Source organism: Hyla sarda, chromosome 1 (genome assembly GCF_029499605.1).
Source record: "Hyla sarda isolate aHylSar1 chromosome 1, aHylSar1.hap1, whole genome shotgun sequence".
Taxonomy (NCBI): domain Eukaryota; kingdom Metazoa; phylum Chordata; class Amphibia; order Anura; family Hylidae; genus Hyla; species Hyla sarda.
This window is the reverse complement of record NC_079189.1, coordinates 549,029,744-549,050,955: the sequence shown is the minus strand read 5'-3', so window position 1 is coordinate 549,050,955 and position 21,212 is coordinate 549,029,744. Positions and strand designations below refer to the sequence as shown.

The 21,212-nt window shown below is 43.3% G+C and overlaps 1 protein-coding gene across 1 annotated transcript in view; it reads left to right on the top strand.

The window, feature by feature from the left end:
• Positions 1–19,998, top strand: part of JMY (junction mediating and regulatory protein, p53 cofactor) — a 109,422-nt gene extending 89,424 nt beyond the window's left edge. Inside the window, exon 12 of the transcript XR_008848160.1 lies at positions 19,973–19,998. The gene's annotated coding sequence lies outside the window, so the exon portion shown is untranslated. The remainder of the gene's footprint in view (positions 1–19,972) is intronic.
• The last annotated feature ends 1,214 nt before the right edge of the window (positions 19,999–21,212 follow it).

Here is a 21,212-nt window from a genome sequence, read left to right as displayed (position 1 = left end):
GTTATATCCTAGCCAGAATGGTTAATAAGTAGTAACAGCCTGTTATTATTTTTGTTTTTTTGTCAGTAAACTAATGCAATGGATGTTATAATGAAGGTCTTTTTGTTTCTTTAAGTGGCATTGAGCCCTCTTGGTTTGTGTTTTGCAATAATGTTTAAAGGGGTATTCTGGGTTAATTAATCGTATGCCCCAATCCAAAGGATAGGGGATAAGATGTATGATTGCAGGGGTCCAGCCACTGGGGACCCCCACGATCTCTGTGCAGCCCCCAGCATTCTGTGTGGGGCGCTGCCTCCGAGACGGGGACGTGATGTCACGTCACTCACCTTCCATTCATGTCTATGGGAATGTCATGCCCCTTCCCATAGACATGAATAGTGGGGGCGTGGCATGCTGTCACTATGGGGCATGGCCGTGATGTCACGTCCCCGTTTTGGAGGCTGCACAGAGATCGTGGGGGTCCCCAGTGGCAGGACCCCTGCGATCATACATTTTATCCCCTATCCTTTGGAGATGGGATAAGATATATAAACCCAGAATACCCCTTTAAAGAGTAACACATATATTAATGTTTCTTAGGGCTGCCAAAGTGTAGGTCAGACGTCTTACACCCCTGGTGCTCAACTGTTCTTGATGGGAAAGCTTAGTGCATTCAGATGAATGAGCTTGTCATAGATGGTTATGTAGAGTCTGCCGAAGCTTTTGATTAGTGGTGGTTCCTATTGGGGACCACCACACTATAAAGTGCACATGACCTAATGAAGCTTATAGAAAGGGATGATCCAGATGAGAGAATGTCTAAAAGATACTTCAATATATATATAGTTTAAAAGTTATAAAGAAACTTCCTAATGTTCTTGTTTAGTAACTAGGACATGAACTCTTCTAGATATTTCAGAGTCTGAATCCTTTTTTTGTTGCAAACTTTTTATATTCTAAGGTATCCCACAATGAAAGATTTATTTAGCATGGTGTAGTAATATTTTCTTACCCACCAGTAATTTCTTGTAAATGACCTATTCATAGATGATCACATACAACCATTAGCCGTTGCAGCAGTGTGTGTAATGGTTCCTAATTGTAGCAGATACACGCAGTAGTCTTTTAGAAGTGTTTTTGTGGCAGCATGCCTTACCCCGATACTGTAAAACAGAACAGCTAGGTCAGATCTGTGTTTTGGGAATAAATGATCGGTTCAAAAGAGAAGCTCATCTTTTGATGATGTAGAGCTGTTCTTTAATTCATATCCTAATACAACTGCATTCGCCAGAAAAAAAAGGTGATTAACTTGTCACCCACTTTTCCAGCCCTACATGAAAGCGTTTTTCTTCATCAGAAGCTCCTTCCCTGCTCATCTATTCGTGAACACTGAGGATATGTTCCACTGAGTCACAAGTATTTCATTTTACATTAGGCACCCACACAGACTGGGGCTTTCTTTCTGTAGCTTTGATATATTCTATTACTATTATTATCTTGTATTTGATTCGCAGTAAAGATGTAGTGTGAGCTGTGGATAGAGCTGTTAGTGTTGAGGGGTGAAATCTACTGCATAGTACACATGCAGATATTGCTGCAAATACATCACGTGTCTGCAGATGATTCTTCTGCCATGTCTGCACTGATTTATACAGAAAAAAGTCATGTTTCCAGCTTTCATTAAAACAGTAAATTTACTTAATTCCATTAAAAAAGTGCAAAAACATAGTAGTGTCCTCATAAATGCCAAATGAAACTCCGACCCATTTCGGTTTATAAATAAACCTTAATGATAGCGATATCGCTATGATTAAAGGGGTGAAAAACTTTTTTTTTTTAAATCAACTGGTGCCAGAAAGTTAAACAGATTTGTAAATTGCTTCTATTAAAAAATCTTAATCCTTCCTGTACTTATTAGCTGCTGAATACTACAGTGGAAATTCTTTTCTGTTTGAAACACAGAGCTGTCTTCTGACATCACGAGCACAGTGCTCTCTGCTGACATCTCTGTCCATTTTAGGAACTGTCCAGAACAGCATATGTTTGCTATGGGGATTTTCTTTTACTCTGGACAGTTCCTAAAATGGACAGAGATGTCAGCAGAGAGCACTGTGCTCGTGATGTCAGCAGACAGCTCTGTGTTTCAAATAGAAAAGTATTTCCTCTGTAGTATTCAGCAGCTAATAAGTACAGGAAGGATTAAGATTTTTTAATAGAAGTAGTTTACAAATCTGTTTAACTTTCTGGCACCAGTTGATTTAAAAAAAAAAAAAAAAAAAAAGTTTTTCACCGGAATACCCCTTTAAGGTTTATTACTAAACCGAAACGCGTCATTTGGCTTTTATGGGGACACTACTATATTTTTGCACTTTATTAATGGAATGAAATAAATTTACAGTTTTTATGGAAGCTGGAAAACCTGATTTTTTTTTTTCCTTGAATTCATCTAATTGGGACCCGGCCCAGCAACCAACCGTGCTTCCACTGATCTGGATCCTGTGCCTCCACGTGAATTATGGTTGGGAGAGCTGACTCTACAATTCTACCTTTGTTCATACTGATTTTTACAGCTCCATTAGGAAGCTATTAGGAAAAACCTTTCCCAGTGTTTTATGTAAGTTTATTTTTAATTTTTTTGGCATTCTTTTGCAAAGGTGCATTCCTGTTTCTAGAGCTAAAATTACTTCTACATTTAGACACAATAAATGTGATCTAAATGTGGTCTAAATGTTACACTAAAGATCGACAGAAAAAAACCCTATTCCATTCCCCCTATATTATTCTTTATTTTGATCTTAGGATCAATATATAATCTCGGCCATGCTTACATTTACTTATTGTGGATTTACCAACCACATCTGCTGGAACCATCAGATATTCTCACATTTTCACCTTTTTTTTTATTTTTTTATTGACCGATACTAATTACCGATACTTTTTTGTACCTTTTTTTGAGACAGCAGAGCTTTGCTAGACTTTGTGAAGCCTTAGGTGAAAGCCGAACAATAGGACCTCACTGACCCTCATAATTAAAATATGCCCCCAAGAGTTTGGTTGGGAATTCCCTCTCCCCTCTGTTGGGTAGAAGCCCCCTGAGGTAAATGATACCCCTGTATTAGGTAGAAGCCCCCAGTAGGTAGGTAATCCCCCACCACCACCATTAGTTAGAAGCCTCCAGTAAAAAGGTAGAAGCCCCCTTGTAAGTTAGTAGGGAACCCTTCCTATTAAGGCAGAGGAAGGTCGATGCTCGTAATGAAAAGACATCATAATGTGAGAGGTCCTGCACCACTACGGATGACAGAGCGGACGTTGAGAGGCCTTTACATGGGAGCGTAGGGAAGAGGGATTTTTATTTATTCATGGTCTGCAGGTATCGGGGACATTTGCTCCAAATACTCTTGTAATATCTGGTATTGGCACTGATACCATTATCTGTATCAGACATCCCTAGTTGTTTCTGATCTTTCCCCAGCTAACCTCAGACTGTGCACCCTTGTCACATCTTCGATAGTTGCTGAATGAACATTTCTTCCTGGAACAGTTTATATGTCCTGATCCCACCATAAGTATGAATAATTGGTTCAGCTGACGTTCATGTTGTCTGAATAGGTAGAGTGGAGGTGAGCCACTACTAGACAGTGCGTGCGTTATCTACCCGAATATATAGAGGTCAGGCATTTGCAATCCAGCATGCTTTATCCTTCTCTTCCCAGACATCATCTGTTGAGAGTCAGGAGATCTCTATACACATTAGCTGGTCAACTTAAGGGCAACATTTTCTCTGTTTAGTTTGGATGCTTTTAGTTTGTAAAAGTTTGTATTTATATCAGTTCTGTCCTTTTTATTTCCATGTTCCTATCTTGTAACAATGCACTTTCTATTTGTATTAATAGTATACTTGGATATTTGGAAGGACCGCGCACATCAGCATGCACACGGAGCCTATAGATCAGTGGTCTCCAAACTGTGGCCCTCCCGCTGTTTCAAAACTACAACTCCCAGCATGCAAAACTACAACTCCTAGAATGCCCGGACAGCCAACGGCTGTCCGTGCATTCTAGGAGTTGTAGTTTTGCAACAGCGGGAGGGCCACAGTTTGCAGACTTTAGGCTATAGAGGCTGCTAGATTGATGCGCCCTGCTATATGAATACTATATGGATCTCCAAATGTGGTGCCTGACATTAAAGAGGACCTGTGGCCATCCTTCCAAAAATTTTGAATTTACAATAATTTAACATCTTAAGGCGTCCTAATCACACATTTTTTTTCCCGTTTTCTTGATCTGTCTTCCGGTTTCAGTTCAGTTGATGGGTGGGAGTGTGTATGTTGTACATTACAGGGTATGTATACCGAATACACCCCCTGACTATATAATCCCACCAATCACCTGATATTCACTCCTATTATTTAAATTAAGTCCTGCCCATCTGATTCCCTGAATTAGACAAATGTAGACCCTCATATCTTAAGAACAGAAGGGCGTAGCAAAAAATTATAAATGCTGTATAATAAGCTATTTAATAATAATGCAGTCTAATTTTTTTGCGGTTGGCAACGTGTCCTCTAACATTTTTGATCAGAGTTTCCATATACGCTATACTATAGGATATGATAGGTTTGATATAACTAAGCCCTTAAATGTACTTTAACTAAAAGACTGTGGAGGCCTCTTAAATTGCCACACCAGTTTAGTGATATTGTATATAGTTTTTATGGATTTAACTTATTATTTTTAAAATGTAACTATACACGACAATATGCTGAATGTTGCTTTTAACCCCTTAGGTGGAAAAAAAAAGCCACAGCACTTTAGTAAAGCACTATAACGTGAAGTGTAGAAATTTCTGGGTAAGGGTGCTTTCACACCACGTTTTCAGCCTGTGGCTGTCGGATCCGGCTGGGGGAGGGGAAAACCGTGCGCTCCCGTACCCCAGCCAGACTGGCGCTGAAATCCATTGACTTTAATGAGCCGTTTGGAGTCACCATTTGACTCCAGTCAGCTCATTTTCGACCCATATCTGGTTTTCTGAGCGGACCTAACACCGTAATATACTACTGTTTTAGGTCTGGTCACAAAACCGGATAGGAAGCAGAAATGAGCCTACCGAAGAATTCTGCGTACCCTCTTCCTGATATGACCAGTCCTGAATCATGATTCTTTTCTACTTAAAGAGGTACTCCAGTGGAAAACTTTTTTTTTATTTTTTTTTTTAAATCAGCTGGTGACAGAAAGTTAATCAGATTTGTAAATGACTTCTATTCAAAAATCTTAATCCTTCCAGTACTTATTAGCTGCTGAACACTACAGAGGAAGTTCTTTTCTTTTTGGAACACAGAGCTCTCTGCTGACATCATGAGCACAGTGCTCTCTGCTGACACCTCTGTCCATTTTAAGAACTGTCCAGAGTAGGAGAAAATCCCCATAGAAAACATATGCTGCTCTGGACAGTTCCTAAAAAGGACAGAGATGTCAGCAGAGAGCACTGTGCTCGTGATGTCAGCAGACAGCTCTGTGTTCCAAAAAGAAAAGCACTTCCTCTATAGTGTTCAGCAGCTAATAAGTACTGGAAGGATTAAGATTTTTGATTAGAAATCCGATTAACTTTCTGGCACCAGTTGATTAAAAAAACTAAACAAAAAAAAAAAGTTTTCCACTGGAGTACCCCTTTAATAAAAGGTTGTTTCATTGAGTGGGTATCTTCTGCTATGGATGTGTTACAGATTTACTAAAAGGAGAATGAACAGGTCCTTTGTAAAATGTTTAACCCATTTCAGCCATGACTTTCTGAATTGGGGAAAGAATGCATGAGATATATGTGTACTGTCACTTTACTGAATCTGCTACTAATTCATTAAAGATTTTAGTTGTAAAACAACGTAAGGGTACAATCCCATGTATCGCTTACACGGCGTATTTCACACTGCGCAAAATCGTCTGAACAGTGGGAAATACGCTGCCTATTCTCAGATGATCACACACACAGGGCTAGCCGGCTGCAGGCCTGCGTTCTCAGTGAAGATTGTAAGCCAGCGCACTGCTCCACCTCTAATCTTCACTGAAAACACAGTGCTACCGCCGGCTAGCCCAGTGTGTATGATCATCTGAGAATGCGCAGCATATTTCCCACTGCTGCTGACGATTTTGCACAGCGTAAAATACACTGCAAAAGCGATACATGGGACCATACCCTTAAAAAGAATAGGCATCCCCCAAATTTGGCACTGTAAAGCCTGTCACAGCCTCTTTGTTGACTATAATGTTTATAAATTAGCTTTTGTCTTTTTTTTTTTTTTTATTGCTATTTCTTTGCAGTTTCAGTAGTATTTGGAGTGACAGATCTTATGTTACAATCCTTTAGTAAGCATCTATGAATGAGAAATGTCCTCTGTTGGCTCAGCGTGTAGCATGTGCCTACTGTGCCCTCTAGTTACGTGTACGGTAATTTTCTTAGCACCCCCCCCCCCGTGACAGAAGACAGCGTTACAATCTTTCGGTGCTCAAGCCTACAGTACATTTGCCTATAAGTTGGATCTTGTATATGGTAAGCAGCCTGTACCCGTTTTGCGCTCAGCTGACTTTTGTTTTTATTATGAGAAATTGTCATAGGATAAGGCAGGCTGCTCACAATAGCTTTGTGCAATATACTAGAACTGAAGCAATGTGGCACACTGCTCTTTCAATGAAACAATGTCACTTTAATATGACTATTTCCAGATGCACATTGTATTGTAAATGGTGATGCAGAAATGTCCAGTTCCAACAATCTATTATTCTAAAGTATTCATTAAGTGATGAAAGTATCTTCTTTTTTTAACATTTATATATAGCAATATTATAAGATGAAAATATTTTATTTTGTGTTTCTCATTAGCTTTTTTCTATTTTAGTTGAATTATTCCTTCACTTTACTCCCCCCAACCCTTGTTTTTAAATCACAAATTCTCATATTATATGTAATTGCAAACTCACAGTTTTGGTGCTTAAGACTATTAATTTGTTTTATTCAATAAAGGTTATTTATTTGAACCAAAACTATGTGTGATCTTTTTCTTCATTTTATGAGAAAATACAACGTAGAACCTATGGTTCCTAAAAAAAATAAAAATGGATGATTTGTATTAGGTGCTGCAGCAAATAGTGTTATGTAACATGCATATCTCGGGTGTTTTTCCTTCTATGCTTTCTGTACATTTAGGCCATGTTCACACAGTGTATTTTTGGGCATATTTTTAGCCATTGACTCCTTAACGACGCAGGACCTATATTTACATCCTGTGCCGGCACCCGCGATATAACGCGGGGTTATGCGGTGACCCCACGTCATATCGGGTCGGTCCTGGCAGCCATCAATGGCCGGGACCTGCGGCTAATACCGGACATCACTGATCGCGGTGATGCCCAGTATTAACCCTTCAGAAGCGACGAACAAAAAAAAAACTATGTAAATAAAAATAAATATAAACATGTGGTATCACCACGTGTGTAAATGTCCAAACTATTAAAATATATCGTTAATTAATCCTACTTAAAAGAAATAGAACCACGGCACTGGGTAAATTTGCAGTTAAAAGCTTTCTTTATTAAAGCATAGCAGGTAAAAGAGGAGCTGGACCAAGACGCCAACCAGCGCTGGTTTCGTGTGTAATTACGCTTTGTCAAAGCATATAGGGAGTGGCTGGAGCCCCGTCTATATCCTTCCACTAACCAATCTGAATAGCACAGCATCAGATTACATTCATTGTTGGGGTGCATTCACACCACGTTTTGTACATACGGGTGCCGTAACTAATGACCCGACTGGAGTCAAACGGTGACTCCGGTCGGCTCAGTTTTGACCCGTATGCGCGGTTACCGAACCTAAAACCGTAGTTCACTACGGTTTTAGGTCCGGTCCAAAACCGCATACGGGTCGAAACTGAGCCGACCGAAGTCACCGTTTGACTCCGGTCGGGTCATTAAAGTAAATGGAGTCACGGGCTGATCCGGCTGGGGTACGGGATCGCCCGGTTTGCCCCTCCCCCGCCGGATCCGGCACCCGTATGTACAAAACGTGGTGTGAATGCACCCTTACAAATACAATTACAAAACCGTACATCTCATTATCAATAGAAAAAAAGCAAAAAGGTGATTAACATAAGAAGATAAATAAGAAAAATTTTCTTTGGTTACTTTATTTCCAGATGGTCTTAATGAGACACTGGAAAATGCCCGTTAAAACATCGAAGAGAAAAAAGAGGAAAGAGGAAAAAATAAATAAATAAAGGAGAAAAAAATGGGAAAGATGGAGGAAGGGGAAAAAAAAAAAAATATATATATATATTTTTTTTTTTTTTTATATATATAGTACTATAATATTTTTAATATTTTTTTGTTAAAATTTAATATTTGTTTTTAATTGTATTGTATTTGTTTTATTGGGTACTTTGTTGTGATGTTATTATGTGCTTCTATCTTGTTGTGAAGGGCTTAAAGGGCTTGACCCCTCAAGGGGTTAATTTAATTTTCCTCCTTGAAGGGGTTAACCCCTTTTCCCTATATATACCTTGTAATCTGCTAAACCAAACATGCCTGGGAAGCGGGTGACCGTGAAACGCGTTGCATTATGGGAAATCCTTTTAACTTCTTATCTGGTCTCAGCGCTTCCATTGATCCCGCTCTGCTACCTGGAGATTGCTTGTTTTTATCGTGATTCTATTTCAGCGGGACGAAGCTGCAGAGACCCTTTGATACACCCTGTTCCATTGTTGTACTTGGTTGGAGTACAACTTCATGTGGTAAGCGCAATTCACACTTAGCTTTACCAACTCACCTTTGGTGTTACACTACGGAGCGCATCCGTTTGTGCTTTTTTTTATTTGACTTGGTGGATGGCCTAGTGTCTGCAGTCAGGGACACTTTCCGTCTACAGGACCCTGGACCCTCGGACCCTGCTCCTGAGGTCTCCTTTGCACGCACTCCTCGCTCTCCTAAGTACTTCCAGTCTCATAAGGAGTTTGATGTGCTTCTGGAGACAGCCTGGAAACTTCCAGAGAAGCGCTTCCAAGGCTCTAAAAAACTGAACACTCTGTGTCCATTCTCTCAGGACCTTATATCTAAATGGACTGTTCCGCCGTCTGTGGACCCTCCGGTCTCCCATTTGTCCAAATCCACCACTCTACCGTTGGCGGATGCCGCTTCCTAAAGGATCCAGCAGACAAGCGGGTATAAAATTTGGCCAAATACACTTTTGAAGCTGTGGGATCCTCCCTGCTTCCGGCTTTTTCTTCCACTTGGGTGGCAAAGGCCTTAGCGGTCTGGGCTTCTCAGCTTCGTCACGCTCTGTTGTCCGGGACCTCCCCGGACGATCTGGCTGACATTGCCCGTCAGGTGTCGGACGCAGGCGAATATTTATACCAGGTTTCGTTGGAGTCTGCTCGCTGTGCGGCTGTCACGTCTGGCAACCTGGTCGCCATTTGGCGTTCTATGTGGCTCAAAGCTTGGAACGCCGATTCGGCTTCCAAGAAATCTCTGACGGCTATGGCCTTTACTGGCGGTCGCCTTTTTGGAAAGCCATGACATCATCTCTGAGGCTACAGGAGGTAAAAGTTCTTTGTTTCCCCAGAACAAGGCTCGCAACACTGCGGCTCGTGGGGGTTTTCGTAAGTCAACCTCTTTTCGGTCCTTTCGCCCCTTGGGTCAAGGGCGCCAGGAAAAATCGAGCCCATCGCAAGGTAGGCAGGGCCCGTCCTTCAAACTTCGCTCCTTCTGGAAGCAGGATAATCCCTCCAACCGATTTCCCGCCAAATCAGGAACCCGTAAACCCGCCTCGACCTGAAGGGGCGTCCCCACCTGGGACTCCGTCCCGGGTGGGCGGTCGTTTACTTCTTTTTCGGGGCGTCTGGTTGGCACAAGTCCAGGACTCTTGGGTTCGGGACGTCATCTCCGACGGTTACCGAATAGAGTTCGCTTCTTTTCCCCGGGATCTTTTTTTTCGATCCTGGCCTCCTCGTTCACCTACTCTGGCAAAAGGTTTTCATTCTGCCATCCGCACTCTGCTGCAGCAGGGTGTTATCGTGCCCATCCCGCCCCAAGACCGTTTCAGGGGTTTCTACTCCTCTTTGTGGTGCCCAAAAAGGAGGATTCAGTCGGTCCGATTTTGGACCTAAAGCTTCCCAATCGGCATCTTCGCCACTTCCGTATGGAGTCCCTGCGGTCGATCGTGGCATCCATGGATCAGGGCGAATTCCTGTCTTTAGTGGACATTCGGGATGCGTATCTTCACATTCCGATTTTTCCTCCTCATCAACGTTTTCTGCGTTTTGCCGTTCCGCAAGGTCACTTTCAATTTGTGGCTCTGCCCTTCGGCCTGGCTACAGCCCCACAGGTTTTTACCAAGGTCTTGGCGGCTGTCATGGCCATTCTCAGGTCCCGGGGTGTGTCTGTCCTTCTTTACCTGGACGACTTGCTTATCAAGGCCCCGTCCCGGATCCAGAACGTGGAGAGTCTCCACATCACTCTGCTGACCCTAGCCAGCTTCGGGTGGCTGATCAACGAGGAGAAATCCAACCTTTCTCCCTCCCGATCTCTGGTCTTTCTGGGCCTCCGGTTCGACACAAAGAGCGCCCAAATCTTCCTCCCTCCGGACAAACGGAGTGCCCTGTTGCCAGGTGTTCGTCTCTTGAGACGCCCTTATCCAGTGTCCGTTCGGACATGCATATCAGTACTGGGCAGGATGGTGGCGGCCATTACGGCGGTTCCGTTTGCACAGTTCCGTTGCCGTCCACTTCAGTGGGCTATTCTGTCTCTGTGGGACGGATCCCCTCTGTCCTTGGACCATCAGATCCGCCTGCCCAGCTCGGCTCGCCAGTTTCTTCTTTGGTGGCTCCACTCTCCCCTCCTTCAGCCGCTCGTTTCTCCCATTGAACTGGCTGGTTCTTACGACGGATGCGAGCCTCGTCATTCCTTGGTCTTGGTTCACTCTTCCGTACCGGTTTCTGCCGATTCCCCTCCTTCCACGAGTGCTCAGGAAACTCAAGGCGGAAAGCGTACCGGCCATCCTAGTGCCTCCGGATTGGCCTCACCGATCTTGGTACGCCGACGTGGTTTGACTCGTGGCGGACGTTCCATTCCGACTGCCAGATCGCCTCGAACTTCTGTCTCAGGGTCCTCTTTGCCACCCCAATTCACAGCCGCTGCGTTTGACGGCGTGACGGTTGAAACCGCGGTATTGAAGGCTCGCGGTTTTTCATCTAGGGTCGTTCGCACTATGCTCAAGGCGCATAAGCCATCCTCGGCTAGGATCTACCATAGGACTTGGAGGGCTTATTTTCGGTGGTGTGAGGCCCACGCTCTTTCACCGGTTCGTTTCTCTCTAACGAACCTTCTGGCGTTTTTACAGTCTGGTCTTGAGACGCGCCTGGCCCTTAGCTCTCTCAAGGGTCAAGTGTCGGCGCACTCTGTTCTTTTTCAGCGGAATCTGGCTTCTGATTCCTCGGTTCACACCTTCCTTCAAGGAGTGGCTCACGAGATTCCTCCCGTCAGGTCTCCTACTTCCCCTTGGGACTTGAACTTGGTCCTCAGTGCCCTGCAATCTGCCCCGTTCGAACCTATCCGGGATATTTCTCTTTGGTTCCTTTCCTGGAAGGTCGCCTTTTTGGTTGCTGTGACCTCGATCCGTCGGGTGTTGGAATTGGCAGCTCTTTCTTGTCAACCTCCCTTCCTGATTCTCCATCAGGACAAGGCAGTACTTCGGCCGGTTCCTTCTTTTCAACCGAAGGTGGTTTCGTCTTTCCATCTGAACGAGGATATCGTTCTCCCTTCCTTCTGCCCTGCTCCATCTCATCCTAAGGAGCGTTCTCTGCACAATCTGGATGTGGTGCGAGCCTTGCGAGTCTACCTCAAGGCCACTTTTTTACGACGGTCGGAGTAGCTGTTTGTCCTTCCGGAGGGCCGACGCAAGGGTCTGCCGGCTTCTAAGGCTACCATCTCAAGATGGATCCGGTCCGCCATTTCTGAAGCATACCTCTCCAAGGGGAAGGATCCTCCCTTCCGGGTTACGGCTCACTCCACTCGCTCTGTGGGGGCCTCTTGGGCGGTCTTTAACAGGGCTTCGGCCCTACAGGTGTGTAAGGCGGCGACTTGGTCTTCGGTGCACACATTCACCAAGTTTTACCAAGTGCACACTTCTGCATCCGCTGACGCCTCTTTCGAGTGTAAGGTTTTGCAGGCAGCGGTGGTTCGGCCGTCCGCTTGATTCTGGGTTACATAGTTTTCCCACCCCAGGGGACTTCTTTGGTATGTCCCACGGTTCCTCTGTCCCCCAATGGAGCTGAATGAGAAAAGGAGATTTTTTTTTACACTTACCGTAAAATCTTTTTCTCAGAAGCTCCATTGGGGGGACACAGCTCCCACCCTGTGCTGTTAGTTGTGTTCTGAGAGTCAGTCGCCTGTCAGTTGGTTGTTTCGTTGTTTTTGACAGGGCGCCCTCTGGACTCTGTATTTTTCGGTTCCTCCTATTTCTGTGGGACTACAACGGGGTATACCCTGCTGGGAGGGGCCGACTTCTTTTTTTGTATGCCTAGTGTCAGCCTCCTAGTGGCAGCAAGATATACCCATGGTTTGTTCCTGTGTCCCCCAATGGAGCTTCTGAGAAAAAGATTTTACGGTAAGTGTAAAAAATCTCCTTTTTTCTGTGTTCAGGGCCCTATGAGGGCTCATTTTTTGCGCCGTGATCTGAAGTTTTTAGCGGTACCATTTGTGTTCTGATCAGACTATTTGATCACTTTTTATTCACTTTTTTGTGGTATAAAAAGTGATCAAAAATGCGCTATTTTGGACTTTGGAATTTTTTTGCGCTTACGCCATTGAATGTGCGGTTTTAAAAGTGGTATATTTTTATAATTCGGACATTTCCGCAAGCGGTGATACCACATATGTTTATTTTTATTTTGTTACTAGGAACTGCTGGGTGATTTAAACTTTTAATTCAGAAGGGAATACCTGAAAGGGTTAACTTTTTTTAACACTTTTTATTGCGAGCTCATAGCTCCTATAGGGACCTATGAGCTTGCAATGGCTGATTGCATAAACAGATTGTTGCCTTGCTGTTGCATGGCAACAAGCTGTGTAATCGTCTGTTGATTGCTCCAGCCTGTAACTCAGGCATGGAGCAATCAAAGCCGGGACGCCAACTGAAGAAGGTAGGGACATTCTTCTCTCCGGGTAGCTGATCGGGGCATCTCGATTTTATCATTTACTTTCCCTTTCGATGCGGCGCTCAAAACTGCATCGGAAGGATTAATAGCGGGTGGCCGAACAATCGCGGCTGCGCGCTATTAGCCGCGGGTCCCGGCTGTGAATAGGCACCGAGACCATCCCGGCGGGACCCCCCGTTATAGACAGGGACCGGACTTAGGACATACTCATACGTCCTAAGTCCTTAAGGAGTTAAATGAGAAAACGGCTCGGGTCATTTCACCTTTCTTGCCGTTCCCCCTGTTGAATACTAATGCTTCCCTATTTTTCATTCTTGCCTTGGAGAAAGCATCCTGTATAACTTGTTCATTATAGCCCCTGTCTCTTAATCTCTGCATCAGTTCACATGATTGTTGTAAGAAAGAAGAATATTCTGAATTGTTCTGGCGTAAACGAAGAAATTGACTGTATGGCAGTGATTTTGATACATGAGCAGGGTGAAAACTATTGAAGTGCAATAGTGAGTTGGTGGCAGTTTTTTTTCCTATAACCTTTCACTGAGATACCATGAGGGGAGGCAAGTAATGTGACATCCAAAAATTGAAAATCTGTATCAGAGAGGTTCAATGTAAATTGCATAAATTGTTGGTGTTAATATAGGTGGCAAATTCACTAAACCTTTCCTTAGAACCATCCCAAATAATCAGGCAATCGTCAATATATCTTGACCAGTGCATTATATTGGTTTTAAATGGGTTAGTAGTGGAGTAAAACAACTGCTCTTCCCACATAGCTAGAAATAGAATAAATTGGTGCCACTGGCGTGCCCATTGCCGTGCCGGTTCGCTGGGCAAACCAGTGGTCACCAAACTGAAAGGCATTGTGTTCCAATACATACATAAGTGCTTCACATATAAAATTCACGCATACCTGATCCTTCCCTGCCCTTTCCAAAAAAGTGTATTGCCTTCACTCCATCTTGATGGCATATTCGGGTATACAAGGAGACCACATCAATAGTGGCCAACCTGTAGCCCGAGCGACACTAAAGTCCCTCCACCAATTGAAGGAGAGCCTTCGTATCGGCCAGGTAAGAGTGAACAGACTTAAGTAACGGGCATAGGAACCAATCCAAGTAACGAGACAAGGTCTCCGAAAGGGAGCCCCTGCCCGACACACTCGGTCTCCCCGGCGGCTTTATCAGGGTCTTATATATTTTTGGCAGATAGTACCAACTAGGTTTTTGTCGGTTGCGAGGAAAAAGTTTTTCAGCTAGTTTTTTGGTAAAAACTCCATCTAGTAGCCCCTTCTGTAGTAAAGATTTCAACTTAGGGGAAAAACTCCAAAAATGGTCTCCATTAAGTTTGGTGTAAGTGCTTGGGTCCCCCAATTGTCGCATCGCCTCCTCCCGGTAGTCTCCGGTGTTCAACACCACAATATTTTCACCCTTGTCAGCCGGCTTGAGTATAATGTCCTTATTGTTTTTTTTAACCATATTAGCGCTTTTTGTTCCTCAGCAGTGAGATTACTCACCACCTCGGGATAAATCAGACTTTTGATCTCTGATGTCACTACTGCGCTAAAAATGTCTAAGTTGGAGCCCGGCTGCAAAGGTGGAAAAAATGAGGATTTAACCCCACCAGTAAATTTACTGCATTAATTTTTGTCAGTGATATCATTCTCACAAAGGAGCTCTAACACTACCTGCTGATCTGTTTCTACAGTTTGCAGAGCAGGTAAGAACCCGAGGGGACCAATTACCGCCGGGTCCTCACCTAGCGACAATTCAGCACACTGTTCAAGTTTGTTTTTGAACATTTTGTGTAAGTTAAGATTACGTAGAGATTTTGCTAAATCAATGTGAAATTGCACTTCATTAAACTTATTGGTTAAACAGAAATGCAAACATTTAGATAGCAGGGAAATACAGGGTGCAGATAATTCAATATCTGACAGATTAATGATATTACTGACCCCTGTCCTGGAGTCGTGGGGAGCAGGTACTCCTACATCTGCCAGGAGACCTGTTTCCGCTTCACTCCTGGCCCTATGGGTAGCTGGTTTCTTCCTATACCCCCCTCTGAGAGTCCTGTGCCTAAAGGGGCTTCCGATGCAGAGGAACCAGGACCCCTCATCGAACTGTGTGGGGGAGGAGCGCCTCTATTATCATCGGTATTGCTGGAATCAGATCCTCAGTATGTTGCCTTGTTCCGTTACTGTCGCCTTGGACGTTGTTGAAATTGAGAGTTCCAGTTAAATACTCTGTCAGTGTCAAAGTCTACTTTTTCACTGAGAAACTTGTCCCATTTCTTCTCTTAATCTCATTCTGTACCGTTAAATAAACCGCATGGTCAATGGCTTTTTATACCATAAAAAAATTAATAAAAAGCGATCAAAAAGTCTGATCAAAACAAAAATGGTACCGATAAAAAGTTCAGATCACGTAGCAAAAAATTAGCCCCCAATCATCCCCATATGCGGAAAAATTTAAAAGTTAGAGTCAGAATAGGAAATTTTTAAATGTATAAATTTTCCTGCATGAAGTTATGATTTTTTCCAGAAGTATGACAAAATCAAACCTTCTATAAGTAGGGTATCATTTTAACCATATGGACCTACAGAATAATAAGATGTTATTTTTACCGAAAAATGCACTGCGTAGAAACGGAAGCCCCCAAATTTACAAAATGGCCTTTTTTTCTTCAAATTTGTCGCACAATTATAATTTTTTTCCCATTTCGCCGTGGATTTTTGGGTAAAATTACTGTCACTGCAAAGCAGAATTGGTGGCGCAAAAAATAAGCTATGATATTGATTTTTTTGGTGGAAAATTGAAAGGGTTATGATTTTTAGAGGGGAAAAACGAAAATGCAAAAGCTGAAAAACGCTGAGTCCTTAAGGAGTTAAATGCATTTTTTTCACATTTTACAGGCCTGTTTTTGCTCAGGAATTACATTGCTTTTTTTTTGTATACAATGTGTGCACTAATGGCCACTTTTCTATAGACTTTCATACAGGTGATTATTTTTGCAAAACTACATCCATAATTTTAACTCCATTTTTATGCCAGTATTTTTTGTAAAAGTATGGCTCAATTTACGCTCTGTAAACGCTTATGTTTCCTTATCAGTTTGCCTGTTTATATTCTGCCCTGTTAGTATTTGTATCCTGTTTGGTATATCTGGTTGTCTAGTAGTTTTCCGTTTCTGGTTTGTACTTTAAAAAAGTATTTATTAAAGAACAAAAAGACAACACACACAGAATATGCAATAAAATGAACAAATAGGTAAAGGTCCAATGGCCAGGGGAGGCCAGGAGGGACAAAAACATGATAACCATAATGAAGTAATACATAATGAAAGCAATGTATGCATAACATAAGCAAAAAGAAAGCAATGGGAGCAGTATGAGGGAAAACAGGGCAGGTAGGCTGAGCACCGTAAGGTGCCCCGAGCTGTAAGCAAGGGAGCTGAGAAAGGAATAAACCTGCAGGGAACCTTTCGTCACAGCTTGATGCTGAGACAAGAATCGAACATATTGCCAAAAACAGACAAACCGGAGAGGGCAAAAACACACGAAAGACCACTGGAAAAAGGAAAACATGAAAGGACAAAAACCACGGAGAGCCAGAGACCTATAGACCAGGGAGAGGGAACATATCCGATGGAATCGAGAACCAGCAGAACACACGTCACCTCAGGGAGAAGGAAATAAATGCAAAGGGACAACACAACCACCCAATTAAAAGGGACATATACCTTTGGGATGAGCAGAACTGTGACCATGGAAGCCAGGTGCTCTCTACCCGAGCGGTGTCCGCCGGGAGGTCAGCCATTAATTCCTCCGTATGTCGGGTATGAGCTATCTCCGCAAACCATTCCTCCAGGGTGTGTGTGTGTGTGTGTGGGGGGGGGGGGGGGGATATATGTAGTCTTCCACCTCTGAGGGAGGACCATTTTCGCAGCCTGAAGGAGGTGTCGCGTCAAGAATCGCTTGTATCTCGCTTGCGCCATAGACAACATGAAAAGCAAGACAGCCTCAGGAGTGCGAAGGACATGAACACCAGACACTTATGAAATAACTTGTAGAACTGTGTGCCAGAATGGAGCAAGTTTGGAGCAATCCTACCAGATATGTGTCATTGTACCCTCTGCACTCCTGTATCGCCAACAAACATCTGAAGTTGAAGGGTACCAGCGATGAAGGGACGCGGTACCAGCAGGACATAATTTTGTAGCAGGTTTCCGGCGCTTTAGTGGCAATCACCGCTTTATGAGTCAAGAAAAAACACCTGGCCCAATCCTCAGGTGAGAACGTTTTACCCAGTTCAGTTTCCCAAGCACGACAGTATAACAGAAGGGATAGCGATCTAGGGGACAGTAACAGGTCATAAAGAGTGGAGATGGAGTGCCGAGGGTACGACAAAGCAAGACAAAGGTGCTCAAAAGGCATCAGTTCACGGTGCAGCGCGAAGTGAGCTGGAAGAGAGGAGAAAAGATGATACAATTGAGATAACCGAAGGGGACTAGAGATGAGCGAACTTTTCAAAAATATGGCCGATATGCCGAATTTTTTGAAAACATTTGTTTCGATCCGAATTTATTTGCGGCGAATCTATATTAAAAACGGCTATTTCTGGCCTACAAGAGAGCCTCAATAGAGGTTAGAGGTATAGAATACTTTGCGGTGTTCTAACACGCATATGGAGTGTGCTGGGGTAGTGAAATAATACTGTTATTCAGAATAACATGCAGATTACCGGCATCGCTTTTTGAATCACTGCCGCAGAGCAACACAAGGACAGAGCCTGGAGGTGGCATCAGTATGAGGAGACCATATAGTGGCTGAATGTTACAGCGTGGAGGTGTTGACAGCATGAGGAGACCATATAGTGGCTTGATGACACAGCTTGGATGAGGCTGAAGCATAAGGAGACCATATAGTGTCTGAATGGCACAGCCTGGAGTTGGTGACAGATGAGGAGACAATAGGGCCTCACAATCTCTGATAATAAAAGATACATTTTGAAATTGCAATTGAAGATGTATTGTACCTAGTGCTACCATAAACATGTATAGGTAATTTCCTAGGCTCAGCAGCATCACTAAACCATGTAGTTGCTATATCACACATACAGGAGCAAGCAGCAGCATGAGTACACAAGAGGGATTCACAACCCCTAACATTAAAAGGTGAATGCTGAAATCTCTATTGAAGGTGCATGTTAGCTAGTGCTACCATCGTAAAATGTAAGGCCCAAGCCCAGAAGCATTAGTAAGCCAAGTAATTCCTGAAAGACACAGGAGCAGTCTGGAGCAGGTATCAGCTGTTCACCAGAGGGTTTCATATACCCTTACATTGAAAGATCAATGTTGAAATTTCTATTAAGCATGTATTTAGTTTGTGCTAAACATCCAAAAATGTAAGGCCCAAGCCGAGAAGCATCAGAAAGCCAAGTAATTCCTGAAAATATTAACACAAAGGACCTATGGATGGAGGGTAAATTGATTCACAATTTTATTTACTAACAAGCAACAAGAGGTGTAGTGCACTCACTGCTCGGTCCGTAGTCAGCTGCTAGCAAAGCCGGTCCAGGGTAACGGGATCACACGGTGTTGTACGGAGCGCTCGGAGGCGATGCCGCCATTTCGCGCATACAGACACGCTTCATCCGGCCTTTGAAATTCACGTCATCGCGCTACGTATTTATGCTGCGGTGCGATGTCTTGTCATGGCAATATACAAACATATAAGTACGGAAACAAAAAAAGGTCAAAACTCGACAAACTCGAAGCTACGTACCAAATCATTAGACAGCAGGAAAACACCCAAGTGACGTGCGCAAATCAAAACCTATGAACTGTAAAGGAAAATTCTACTGGACACGGTGCATAAACAGAACTAAGGAAAGAAAAATAATAATATTGATAATAAGATTCTACGTAAGTGTAAAGACTGATAGAGAGTAAAGCAGGGAAACAATATACTTATAGATATAATGGTATTATGTATTGATTATAAATATAAGAGCAAGCAAAAACCCAATAGAGAAACCAGAATAGACTAGAGTTATTTAAGAAAAGGTGAGAGGTCCAAGCGATCATTGAGTCCAGCCGGTCCTTGGGCCTCGCATCTGAGAATCCACCTAACCTCACATTTTAATAGAAGATTTTTTTCTGTCACCACCCGACTCAGGTATAGGGATTCTCTGTAAACCCCCAAACCTAATTACTTCTGCATCATTATTGTGCTCTAAGCGTAAGTGGTTAGCTATTATCGGGGCTCCTTGCCCTTTTCTAAGAGAATAGAGGTGCTCTCTGAATCGGGTGCACAGGTGATGTTCGGTCTTCCCTATATAAAACTTTAGGCATGGGCAGACAAGATAATACACCACATAGGTACTTTTACAAGTAATCATATGCAGAATTTGATGAGTGATGCCGCTTAGAGTGCAAATTTTCTCGCAGGTATTATAATTACAGTAGCGGCAGTTGCCACATTTGTAATTACCTTTTAAGGGAGGTCTTTGATAACCAGGTTTCAGAACCTTTGGTTTTTGACGATTTCTCCATGTTCTTCAACTGTTCGGCTACGGTCTTATTTTTACGGTATGAAATAAGCGGGGGGTGGATAGCAACAGATCTTAAGTCAGTGTCACTAGCTAGAAAATGCCAATACTTCCTGATGGTACTATTGATCTTGCTGTTCATATTGGATGACATAGTGAATCTTTTATTACTTCTGTCAGATGTTCCTCTTTTTATTTTGCTCTTCAGCAGAGTGTCCCTCTCCATTTTATCAACTTTTATGTCTTGCAGCATCCAAGGTTGCCTGAGGATAGCCTCTCTCACGCAACCTTCTCTCTAAATCCAAAGCTTGCTCAGCGAACACTACAGGATCACTATTAAGACGTTTCAGGCGAGTAAACTGGCTTAGAGGTATTCCTTTTTTCGTGTGCATGGGGTGTGAGCTTGAAAAGTGAAGTAAGCTATTTCTGGATATACTTTTCCTGTATCCTTTTGTTTATAGGCCTGTGGGGTAATGATGATATCAATATCCAAAAACTCAAGATGAGTTTCACTAATTATGCTGGTGAACATCATATTCATGTCGTTCGCTTCGTTTAGGTATTTTACAAAATCATGAAACCTGTCAGTTGAGCCTTCCCACACGATAAGCACGTCGTCTACATAACGTTTAAATTCTTTAATGTTCTTAACGTAGGGGTTCCTGGTTGAAAAAATAAACCTGTATTCAAAAGCTGCTAAAAACAAATTGGCAAAGGTGCAAGAGACCGGGGTCCCCATTGCGGTCCCCGTCTTCTGCCTGTACCACTGTGGGCCGTACTGGAAGGTGTTATGAGTGAGTATGAAGGTTATGGATTCCGCTACAAAATCAATAAAGGCTGGGGACTTATCTGTTTGTTGTAGAAAGAAACGGATGGCCTATACACCCGCATCAATGGGGAATGCGGGTGTACAGACTCTCAACGTCTACACTTGCCAACTTAAAACCTGACACCCATATTGTATCCTTTAAAAATAATAGCACGTCTGTAGAATCCTTCAGGTAGGACGGAGTAGCTGGTAGTAACGGATGGAGGAGCCAGTCCATATAACTTGAAAGGTTCTCGGTCACGGACCCAATCCCAGCCACGATTGGACGACCGGGGGGATTGGACCGTGACTTATGCACTTTGGGTAACAGATACCATCTTGGCTTCTTAGGATAAGGGGGAAGCAGCCGCTCGGCCATGCGTTTTTCAATGACTCCTCTCTCTACGAACCTCCTGAGTAAAGTTCTCAAAGAATTTAGGATTCTGGGCGTGGGGTCAGTTTCGAGGTGCCCATATGTCTTACTGTCCGACAATTGTCTTAGAGCCTCTTGATGGTACGGATCTTCTCTCATAACAACGATTGCGCCCCCTTTGTCGGCTCTAGTGACCCTTAAGTGTGGTTGGGCAGCCAGCCACTCAAGGGCTTTTTTCTCTGTCTCTGTGAGATTGGGTGTGATAGCCGGATAAATGAGACTTTTCATGTCTTTCAATACTGCCTTAGT